Source organism: Myotis lucifugus, unplaced genomic scaffold, assembly GCF_000147115.1.
Source record: "Myotis lucifugus unplaced genomic scaffold, Myoluc2.0 scaffold_493, whole genome shotgun sequence".
NCBI lineage: Eukaryota > Metazoa > Chordata > Mammalia > Chiroptera > Vespertilionidae > Myotis > Myotis lucifugus.
In genome coordinates, this window is record NW_005871541.1 from 581,160 (window position 1) to 593,137 (window position 11,978).

Below are 11,978 nucleotides of genomic sequence, written 5' to 3' on the forward strand. Positions count from 1 at the left end.
GGGTCCTCTGCAGAGAGATGCGTTCTCTGTTGGGAATAGTGCTTCTTTCTGGACAGCAGTTCCCAGCTCCCTGGTCTCCTCCCCACTCCCTGCCTGCCCTGCCCCTTCCCACCTCCATCTCAGCCCTCAGAGCAGATTCTGAGCTGTCTGCCCCAGCCAATCATGTGGGCCATTCACTCTGTTTGCTCCTGTTGACTGCCTGGTGCTGTCCATGACCATGAAGGTTCCCTGAGTGTTGTGTGTGTGTGTGCATGCGTGTGTTTGTGTGATGTACCTCTGTACACCTGTAAATCTCAAGGCAAATGGATTTGAGAGCCATTCAACAAATATTTATTTTAAATGCAAGGATTCATGGTTAGGTCTTCTATATCTATTTAACAAAGGCTCATGTTGTAGAAGGAATGACAACTTTTTGCCTTCTACATTAGAATGACACACCCACCCCTTTGCCTGTCCCTTGCAGGTCTTCCCACTATAGGGCAGCACATCCCCACCCCAGTCCCATTTATCTCAGAATTGGCCCTAAGGACACAGATCCAGGGGTCTCCATATCAAAAAGCACCTCAGGTAATTTCAAGAACACTGAGAGTTTGAGAAACACTTCCCTAAATGGTATAATTTACAGGTTCCACCAGGAGGTCAGATGTGTCCATATTATTGTTACAGAATTTACCAGACAACTGGAAAATACACACACAGGAGTACTCGGAGATACAGGAAAAACCCATTTGTTTCCAGGTGTACTAGTACCGTGACTCAGGGGAATCTGTTTCCAAATCCTGAGCAACCCAATTTGGAGGAAGCTTTCTCTTTATATCCTTTGGTTTCTTTGCCCTTAAATAAGAATCAGACTTCCAGACATTTCACAGGCTTTGCAAAAAGCCCCATGTGTTGGGATGGGGACCATGAGACCACACCTAAAGGGCTGGCCTGGTGCCAGCATTGATAATGCCCTCTGGGGGTTGAGTATGGTTCATGGTTTATGGCCTCTGTAAAATGTGAGTATTTAGGTAAACAGGTCTTGCAAGACTAGATGATTAAGAAATGGGCAGTGACTTGATTATAGGCTAACAAGAATGTGCATTAGGGATACTGATTAAGTAGGTACAGAGTCAGATTACTAGCCCCTTCCAAAATATGTATTTTTATGTTCTCCATCATTATGAGTTACAGGGCATTTACAAATTTGTCCTGCTTATTCTAATGTATAAAACAAACCCACAATATCCAAGCAATGAAATAGAGGTACCTGGATCCTAAGGAGATAAAAATACTATCGTCAGCTCTGAACCCCCCTGTTTCAAGGGCTCAGTAACCACATGTAGGGAGTGACTCCTCCCCTGGACAGGGCTGACCTGAGTGTTACCCGCCAGACCTCTCAGCCTAAGGTTCCCACCAGGTCATGCTTCTTGGGAGGGTTCTCACTCCAACATGCCAAGCTGTTCTTCTGGGACCAGTTGGGATGTAAAGTCTGCTGGAAAGAGTAGATTCCCTGAGAAAGAGGGAAGCCATAAGGGCCTGGGAAAGCACGCAGAACAAGTTACCCCAAAAGGAGTACTAGCCACACATGATCTTTGAAATCTCTAAAAGATAGGTAAGAAGCAACCTAGTGAAACAGCCCTTTATAACTTTACAAAAATAATCCTTGCCCAAGAGTGAAAAAGAAGGTCTCTTCCTCTATTTATTAGGGCTTCATACACCCTAGTCCCTGAATTTTAGACCTAAAGTTTTGAACTTGGGACTCTCTGACCTTTATGGGCCTTTCAAGCCTCCCACAGCCCTGACTCCTGAAGAGATAGAGACCCCACCACAGGGGGCTGTGTGAGGATGTGGAATCTGTCCTCAGCTGCTCAGAGCAGGTGCCTGCAGTTCTCCAGCCTCATGTCTCTGTATAGGCCTCTCGGAGAGGGTCCGGGAGCCACATCCAGGGTCATGTCCTTGAAGACCACAGGCCCCTAAAATTTTAGTCACATGACTCACCCATCCAACATCAACACCATGTCACAGGATGAGTGCACGCAACGCTGAGACTAGAGGAGGGACTGGAAACAAAGTGATGCAGAGTTTGGAGAGTCCAAGGTGAAAAAACTTATAGCCTCTTCCTGTCCTTCACTCCACACTGCCCATTCCCGCCAACAATTTTTTTTAAAAAACTGCGAACCACCATCTCCCCTACTGTGAGGAGATGCAGTGAGATTGCTGGAGACTTGCTTGGACCACATCCACATGCACAAGTGCAGTTGGTAGCCAGACTTCCAATTTCATGAGCTGACACAGCCCCCTTTGCAGCTAAGTCAGCTTGTGCTGGGTTATTTGTAAACAAATGTAGGTGCTAACTGACCCAGAAATTCATCCTCAGGACAGAACCCTAAAATGTGCAAAGGCTTGAGTTTGGGGTTAGCAGCCACGCAATTAATTGGTTCCAGTGTAACCCTATGGTCCTTTTTATGAACTTTTCTATAGCACTCCTCAACCATGTTGTACTTTATTGTTTATATGTGTTAAAGAACAATTTTTTCTCTCACTTGTGAAAGACGGTAAGGTACACCCTATCCAGAAGGACTACTGCACTGGGGTTTGCAGCAAGAGAGAGAGATTGGGCTCAAAGCAGAATCCATAAAGAAAGTAGGGATTTAAAGCCAAGGAGCAGGGTGGGCCATCAGTGGGTGGAAAATTACCAGGAGGGTGGAGTAATTCTTGCTAAATGGACCTAACAGCATTCTTATTGGAGGCAGGACAACATGATCAAAAATGGTGAGGTCAGTTTTGGAGGCTGATTAGATATTAAGTGCAGGGGATGCTGGCTAAACTTACTTAGGGGGATTCTTGCAAATCTGGACTCTACAAGGATGGAGATGGAAGCAAAAGGCCAGTGTTAGTTGAGTAGAGGGCTCAGAGGAGCCTGAATAAGTCTGGTCCAGGAGACGATCTTTTTTACACGTTTCTCTCCATCCTGTAGCATTCACCTCCAAACCATTGTGTTGAGAGAGATAGAGAAGTGGATCAATTGCTATGCTGATATAAATTTAAGGAGGACATATGAAGGAGATACAGGAGAGATTTTATAATTTATTAGGGGACAACCACGGAAGCTATGCCAATATTTTCTTAAAAGTTAGCTTAAATGGACAGTTAGTTATCTACTAGTAGATAAATGTCAAGCACTAACACTGACTCAAAAAATGGGTCATATGAATAGAGCATTAACCATTGAGAGCCAGTATTGTCTCTCTGCCAACACAACAATTCCAGGCCCTGGTGTCTTCATGGTGCGTTCTAACACATCTTACTCAGCAAACTCTCTCAGAGAATTCAAAGGTTTAAAAAGAGAACATTTTCTTACTCATTTTATGAGGCTAGTATAGCTGATACAAAACCAGACAGAAAATTATGGACGAAATACAAAATCAAATTAAATGTTAGTGAATCAAATTTAGAATTGATAACAAACAAAATGTTATCATGATGGAGTATGATTTATATCATGGATGCAAGTGTGTTTTAATAACATCATGGAACTCTTCATGTCAACAGACTAAAGTATAACATTTTGATATCAATAGATTTTGTAAAATAATTTGATCAAATTCAAGCCTAATTCATAAACAAAAATTCCATGAGTCTCCTAATACCTGGAAGGGGAACCATATGCTCCTTGTAGAGCTGTCTGAGACTGGATGAGTTCATAGAAGTAACGCGTCAGAGCAGAGCCCATATCCACTGAACCCCAAACAAAGGTGCCCCTATCCCGGCACCATTTCTTTCGCATGCCCTCTCTGTCTTCCTCCTCATGTTGTGGTTGGCTTCCTTAGTTGTATCTTCCAGGTCATTCGCTTTCTTTCAGCAATTACTTTCCACTTATTCAGCAATTACACTAAGTTTTTCTGTGTACATTTTTAACTTTGGGAACTTTTTCTTGTTCTGACTGCACCTTTTTATGGGAGTTCATCCAGCAATGTTCCCGAGCCCCTAGTCATAAGGATGCTTAAACGTCTTGTGAACTTTTAAATGAAGTTTCTTCCAGTCATGGTCCATTTGTTTATCATGCATTTCACATCTTCCCCTCACTGGATATCTTCACAACATGTGTGCCTTGGTTACCTGGTTTCCTTTCTTTATTCCTTTTATTTTTCCCCATTCTAAAATGCTATGCTTTACTTTTTCAATAATTACCTCCCTCCCTCCCTTTTTCTGTTTTGTTACAGATTTTTTTCAAACGTGTGGATGAAAAAGGGCCACATGCTAACCTGTCAAGCTCAGGGAAGGCCTGCACGGTGGACGTGGAAGCTCAGAGACTGAAAGTAACCACAAAGGATGGTCTGAAATTAAAACTTCTTTAACCAAAAAGCAATTTATGGTGGATAGTCAGATCTGCCCTGACAAAGGTCAATATTTACCTGAACTGAACCTGTCTATTGTCTTTTTGCATCTAAGATAAGATATTGTTGGAATGGCAAAGTAAATTTTCTTCCCGACCCCAAAGCACAGGCACTGCTCTGCAGAGACCACAAATGCCCTCATTGTCATTGAGTTGATTGTTGACTTAACTCTCCTGTACCCACATAAATAAGTATGTGCCTATCATTTTAATTGTTATCCAATCCCAGAGGTTTCTCCACTTTGCTTTCTCCCGCCTCCCAAATCTATCACCAATGGATTTTATGTAACCCACATACGTATCCTCTTTTGATTGTAATGTATAAAATAAGGTGCCAAACTGCCATGCTCTGAAGCATTATCTCAACCTGTTGAGATTTTGCTTCTTGGCAATTGTAGAGAGTTTGGCTCAAATAAACTCACAAAAATTCTTCACGGGTTTGAATATTTGCAAATATGTTATATTCTTGGTTGTAAAGTCCATAGTTATTAATGACTTCAGGGCATATAGTAAAGGTCTGTTTTGTGTTTGTATAAGTCTTTACCAGAGATTTGTTTTTTTTATATAATTGATTTAAATTTTCTTAAGCAAATAGAGAAAATAGAGTAAAGTTACAAGATTCTTTTACTATTTTCACATTGTTAAAACTGAAACTGAGTTCTAGGTTATGTGTGTAAGTAAATCTAGAACACAAAAGGGTTAAATACGATTTCCTCTTCGAAAGATACCAGACTTTAAGCTTTCCTTCCTTTGGACAAACTTCACTGAAGAGATGCTGCAGGGAATAAGCCCCGCCCCCAGCCCTACCGTCAGGAAGTGAACAAGGGCAGCAAGCCCTGAGCTCAGGGTTTCTCAGAGAGCCTGCTTCCCCTCCCTGACTCCCAGCAGCAGCAGCTTGGGCCTGAGGAGGGCGGGAGGGCTCATGGGTGGCCTCTTTGGGATCAGAGCTTGTGTTTTCAGCCTGTAGGTTGGGGAGGGGAAGACCTAGGCAGCTGCCTTGCTGAGGGTGGCAGGGTCTTGCTGGAAGGGGCAGAGTCTCTGGGTGGCAGCTTCCTGGGTGCTCCCCAGCACTTCTAGTGATTCCTGCTGGCTAGAAAACGTCATTTTTAAAGCTCCCGATAACGAAATCTAGCTGCAGAGGCCAGTTTGTGGACCCCAGCCTCAGCAGCTGTGCTGAGCTTAGCCTTATATGATCGATTGCCAGATCCCTGTACTTGGCAAGTGGCAAACCAGAGCCAGTGGGGCCCGGGTGCGCCCTGGTTTGCTATTTCCGACCATGGGGTCCCAGGTAAAAAGGTGGTTCTCCTGCACAGACTAGTCTTCAGTGGAGTCTAATCCCAAAGTGAGGTTATTGTTTCTCTTCTCATGGGATGAGTTTTTTCATAGCAAGTCAGTTAAAAGGGCATGTAAGACTTCATGAGAACCTGTTCCCCCACCCCCATTTGCAGCTTTGTGGTAGAGGGAGGCCACACCCAGCCAATCCCTGCCAATCTCAGCAGCCTCCTGTGGAGGGCAGCAAGGGAGCTGGGCTGGAAGCAGGGGTGGGAGGTGGAGGGAGGGCTCCAGGCAGGAGCTCTAAGCTGGGATTCCAGGCTGGTCATCTGGAGGCAGCTGCACCACTAGGCCTTCCCTCCCCTACATCTGAAGAAGGGGGAGCAGACTTCTGAGTACTTCAGGGCACGATGCCTCCCCCTAAATGCGCTGGAATGCTATTTTTCTTAAAAAGAACTAAGACACAAAAATTATTATTTTTCTATATTTATTGAATACTTACTTTTTTCCACATGTTCCAGACACTGTACTAAGTTCTTTCTACACATTATCTTATTTAGTTTTTACAACCACCCTGTGAATTAGATGCTGTTACTACTTCCATGTTTAGGATGAGAGAATAATTTGGCAAAGGGCCCACAGCTTGTGAGGGGGACAGTGGAGACTCAAAGCTAGCTGTGTTCTAGCCCGAGTCCATGAAACCCACAGTTCTGCAAGTTATTAATCTACAGTATGTCTGTTTTTCTTGACTAGAACCTAAGTTCCTGAAGGGCAGAGACCGAGTGTTATTTGGGTTGAAACCTGAACATATGGTAAGTGCTTATGACCTCCAGCCTGGTGGACATTTAGAATTTGAGCCTCCAAGAGAAATGAGGACATTGCTGGTGATGGGAGCAGCAGGAGCGAAGGCCTAGCATAGAAACTGGAGGTGGTTGTGTGTGGGGTTGGGGAGGTGGGCAGAGCAAAGGGGCTCTTAGGAGTGGAGCAGTGGGTGCTGGCTGGGGCTGGCGGATGACAGGTTGGAATACCTCGGGGAACCCAGGGGATTCCTGTGTACACCCAGGGCAGGACATGGGAGTTTTATGTGGCAGCCACTGGGGACAGGGACATTGATGGTTGTTGAGGTGAGACATTAAGAAGAGAAACTAGCAGACAACAAAATAGTCATAAGGATGTGAAGTACAACACAGGGGAGTCACTAACATTGTGATAACTATGTGTCGTGACAGGTGGGCCCGAGACTTATTGGGGATCGCTTTGTAAGTTTTACCAATATCTAATCACTATGCTGTACACCTGAAACTAATATAACACTGAATGTCAAATGTAATTGAAAAAAATTTTTTTTAACTTCAGTTTAAGGGAATGAAAGGGAAAACAATCTTAGCTCGGCATCTGTTTAGTACCAAGTGTCACACTGGGTCGTCTTTGCTCAGGGCTCCTTTCAGTTAGAGAGCCTGAGGGATGTGTTAATTTAAAAGAATCGGGAAGCTTTTGGAGCTTGTCTGATTTCACAGGGTGAAGCATTGATGAGGATTAACAAAAACCAAAAACAAAAAGAAACAAATAAATGGAAGCATATACAATGCTCATGGATATGAGGAATTAACATCATTAAAATGGTTATACTACCCAAAGCAGTCTATAGATTTAATGCAATTCCTATCAAAATACAGTGCTTTTAACAGGACTAAAAAAAATAAGCCAAAGTACATATGGAATCACAAAAGACCCCAAATAGTCACAGCAATCTTGAGAAAGAAGAATGAAGTTGGAGGTATAGCACTACCTGATATCAAACCATACTACGAGGGCATAGTAATCAAAACAGCATGGTACTGGCATAAAAACAGGCATATAGATCAATGGAACAGAATAAAGAGCACAGAAATAAACCCGTGCCTATGTGGGTTAATTAATCTATGACAAAGAACATACAATGGGGAAAACACAGTCTATTAAATACTAAATGGTGTTGGAAAAATTGGACAAATGCATGCAAAAAAAAAAAGAAAAGAAAAGAAACTAGACACATTATTCCACCATAAAAAAGGTTAAACCCAAAATGGATTAAAGACTTAAACGTAAGGCCCCCCAAACCATAAAAGTTCTAGAAGAACACATGGGCAGTAAACTCTGTGACATTGCTCTTAGTAACTTTGGGGAGCAATGTCTCCGCAGGCACGGGAAACAAAAGAAAAAACAAACAAATGGGACTATATCAAAAGAAAAAGTTTTGTACAGCAAAGGGAGCCATCAATAAAATGAAAAGACAACCCACTGAGTCAAAGAAGATAGTCAACCATAATGAACTAATAAGGGATTAATATCTAAAATATATAAGGTACTTGTACAACTTAACACCAAAAGATAAACAATTCAATTAAAAAATGGGCAGAGGACCTGAATAGACATTTCTCCAAAGGGAACATACAGATGGCCAATAGACATATGAAAAGATGCTCAGTGTCACTAATCACCAGAGAAATGCAAATTAAAACCACAATATCACCTCCACCTATCAGAATGGCTATCATTAATAAATCAACAAATAACAAATGTTGGCCAGAATGTGGAAAAAGAGGGGAACCTTGTGTACTGTTGGTGTGATTGAAAATTGATGCAACCCCTATGGAAAACAGAATGGAGTTTCCTCAAACAATTAAAAATAGAGCTACCAAATCCCACTTCTGGGTGTTTATCCTAAGAAATCCAAAACAATAACTAGAAAAGTTTTATGCATTCCTAAGTTCCTTGTAACATTATTCACAATAGTCAAGATATTGAACCAACCTAAGTGTCCACCACAGATGACTGGATAAAGAAGAGGGGGTACATATATACAATGGAATGTTTCTTGGCTATAAAAACAAAACCTTACCATTTGCACAAACATGAATGGACCAAGAAGTTATTATGCTAAGTGAGGTAAGTTAGACAAAGACAAATTCCATATGATTTTTCTTATATGTGGAATCTAATGAATGAAATAAGTGAACAAACAAAACAAAATCAGATTCATAGATACAGAGAACAAACTGATGGCTGCCAGATGGGAGGAGGCTGGGTGAAAAAGGTGAAGGAATTAACAAGAACCAATTGGTAGTTACAAAATAGTCATGGGACTCTAAAGCACAGCATAGGGAATGTGATAACCAACCCAGTGGGAGAAGATGTTAAACAGTGACACATCTACTGATGTCACCCCATTACAGTAAAAATACACACACACACACACACACACACACACGAAAAAAGTCACTATGTGAGGTGTATCAATGTATCTCAAATTATCAAGTTTTATACCTTAAAGATATATAATTTTCATTGTCAATTATACCTTAATGAGGCTGGGGGAGAGAAAAAATACTGATACATCTGATGAAGGGTTAGTATCCAAAATATACAAGGAACACATAAAACTTAACACCAAAAAGAATTAGGATATCAGGAGTAACTTGCATTTTAGCTGTATGTTTCTTCCCATCCCACCTCGTTGCTTCCTCCCATGAAATAAACACCATTTTAGTTGCTTGGATTTTTATATACTTTGATCACATATGTAGAATATATTTGAGCAACAAATGTTGTTTAGATTTGCTTGCTTTTGATCTATGTAAAAATGGCAAAGTAGATGTAGTGTTCTGGAACTTGCTTTTAAAAAACTCATCATCATATTTCTAATATTCACCCATCTTTCAGTGTATGGTTTTGTTCTTCCATTTTCCCTGATGTAGAACCTCTGGAGGCGTTGAATCACAACGCAAGTCTTGTCCATTGTGTATGCGTTCTCCTCCCCCCCCTCAATTTTTCTGATACTTATGGCCATTGCTGCTATGACTGTTCTTGTACATGTACCCCTGTGGTTGTGTGATGGAAGGTTTGTTCAGCTCTGTGAGACAATGCTTGTGGGCAACCTGGACTTGGTCCTGTGGACTATGCGGTCAGTTCCTGCAGTGATGCCCACAACACCCTTATGCCCCAAGTGATGGGGACAAAGGCCATTTCACACTCCCGCAGCCCTCTCCACCTCCTCCTTGTCAGTAACGCTCACTGTTCACAATGAAAAGGAAGCAGACGCAACTCATAGACCCAAGATCAGAGCTCACAAGCCCTGGTTGGTTGTCCTCAGCACCACAGTGTCTGGGGGGTGCTCCTCCGTCTGCTGTAGCAGGGCTGGCACAATGAGAAGGGACTGCTGGAGAGGCCACCTGTTTCCCTTCTACGTGAGAAAGACACAGCCAGGCGGATGTTGCTCTAATTTATAAATTGTGAACCCATTGCTTGTGTCTGGAGGTTAGTTGTGGTTATCAAACCGGCCACGTGGGGGCAAGAGGGAGACAGGAGAGGCAGAGCTGGAGAAGGAGATGGGATGAGGAAGCAGAGCAGGGAGACCAAGAAGCTGGGCTGCAGGCTTTGAAGATGGAGGAGGGACCACAGCCATGGGATGCAGGTGCCTCTAGCAGCTGGAAAAGGCAAGGACACCAGAAAGAACCCACAGAAAGAACTGCCATGTGCACGCCTGGATTTGTGTTGTCTGACTCTGCTAAGTTCGTGGTAATTTGCCGCAGCAGCCATAGGAGACCGACGAGAGGCGTCACCTTGTCTAATCCAACCTTGTGTGATTGGGATGAGGAGTGACCTGGGCTAAATCATGATGTGAAACTTTGAAAGTTTGTTACTATCTCTCATCTCGTGAGAGACAACGTGGAACATCCTCCCGAACTGTGGCTCTGTGCCTCAGTGTTGGACCAGCTTTGTTTGTGTGACCGAGTGAACGTACGTGGGAACAGCGCCCATCCCGGGCCCTCAGGGAAGCACTGAGAACTGCTGGCCCAGGTGTGGAGAGGGGGCTTGCTGGGGTCCAGCCCCAACAGGTCCAGGGGTTCCCCAAGGTGTGGACGGAGTCAGCGAAGAAGGAAGGACACAGCAACAGCATTCAGTTGATCATCATAGTTGGGTTCCTCAGCCAGGTTCTGTTGCCAGGTTCTGTTTCTAGGGTCTCCATCGAAGTTCTGTAGCCATGTTCTGTCCAGGATCTTTTGCCATGTTCTCTCCCTAGGTTCTGTCTCTAGGTTCTGTGTCTAGGTTCTTCAGCCAGGTTCTCTCGCTAGGTTCTCTCCCTAGGTTCTGTTTTTAGGTTCTGTGTTCTGTTGTCTTGTTACATCTGTATTTATACCAATTGATTTTAATCCTATCAACTTCTATTCCAAAGGTTAGGGTGTTTCTTATCTCCATTCCAGGGAGTAAAGATTATGTAGCTTAAGCATGATTGTTTGTAGTTAAAGTGATTAACTACCCACCTGGCACTTAGTTAAGGCGTTTTATCCCCTCCCTAACTTCAGGGAAAAATCCCTACCTGGGGAAACAACCTTTCTCGGAGAGGAAGGCCCCTATTCTGTGCTCCTGAGACGCAGGGCCCATGTGCAGAGGAGCAAATGCTGGGAGGTGTCCATGGCCTGTCCCTGGGCCGTGTGAGGACAGCCGAGCGCTCTCCTGGCCGGGCTGCAGCCCCTCTCATCTCTGCCTTTCCTTTAGCCTGTCCCCCCATCTCCCACCCACACCTTGGTTAAAACACATAGCACTACGGGGAGCAAACATAGTAAGAACAGTATGCTATATACGCCAGGTCCCTTGAAACATATGCTGTGCAGATGTTTCTTTCCTGCAGCGACTGTGTCAAGCAGCAAGGATGGACCGGCTCCCAGCAGGGGCTGCCTGTGAGGCATGCGTGGGGGAGACCCATGGGCCAGGTGGAGGAGGAGACACTTTGTCCAGTCGCCATGGAAGCGTGGGTGAAAGACCTGGACGCTCATTGTGGGAAGAGGCCTGTTTCAATGAGATCCGTGTCAAGTAGGAAAGTGGAAACAGATGGGAAGTGAGGGCTGCAGGTTATGGATAACGCCAAGGAGGGCCTTGCTCGGGGAAGCAATCTGGGGTCCTCCCCACCTCGATTACCCTGACAGCCTTTCTCTGTGTCCCCTAGATGTAAAGATGCCCTGAGGGCCAGCCTTTGGGTCAAAGCACAAACTCCCGGACAGAGCTCAGCACCCTGGATCTTGGATTTGGGGAAAGGCAAGCTTATTTGTGCAGGACACCAGGGCCTGGGTGATGAAGGACGGGCACGGGACACTCGAGACTCAAGGGGCCCCACCCAGGATATGTTTCCTACCCTTGGGTGCCGGCAATGACCCCAAAGAACAATCCTTGTTCATCTTTGTGAGGTCACAGGATGGCCCCTATTCTGTGCTCCTGAGACGCAGGGCCCATGTGCAGAGGAGCAAATGCTGGGAGGTGTCCATGGCCTGTCCCTGGGCCGTGTGAGGAC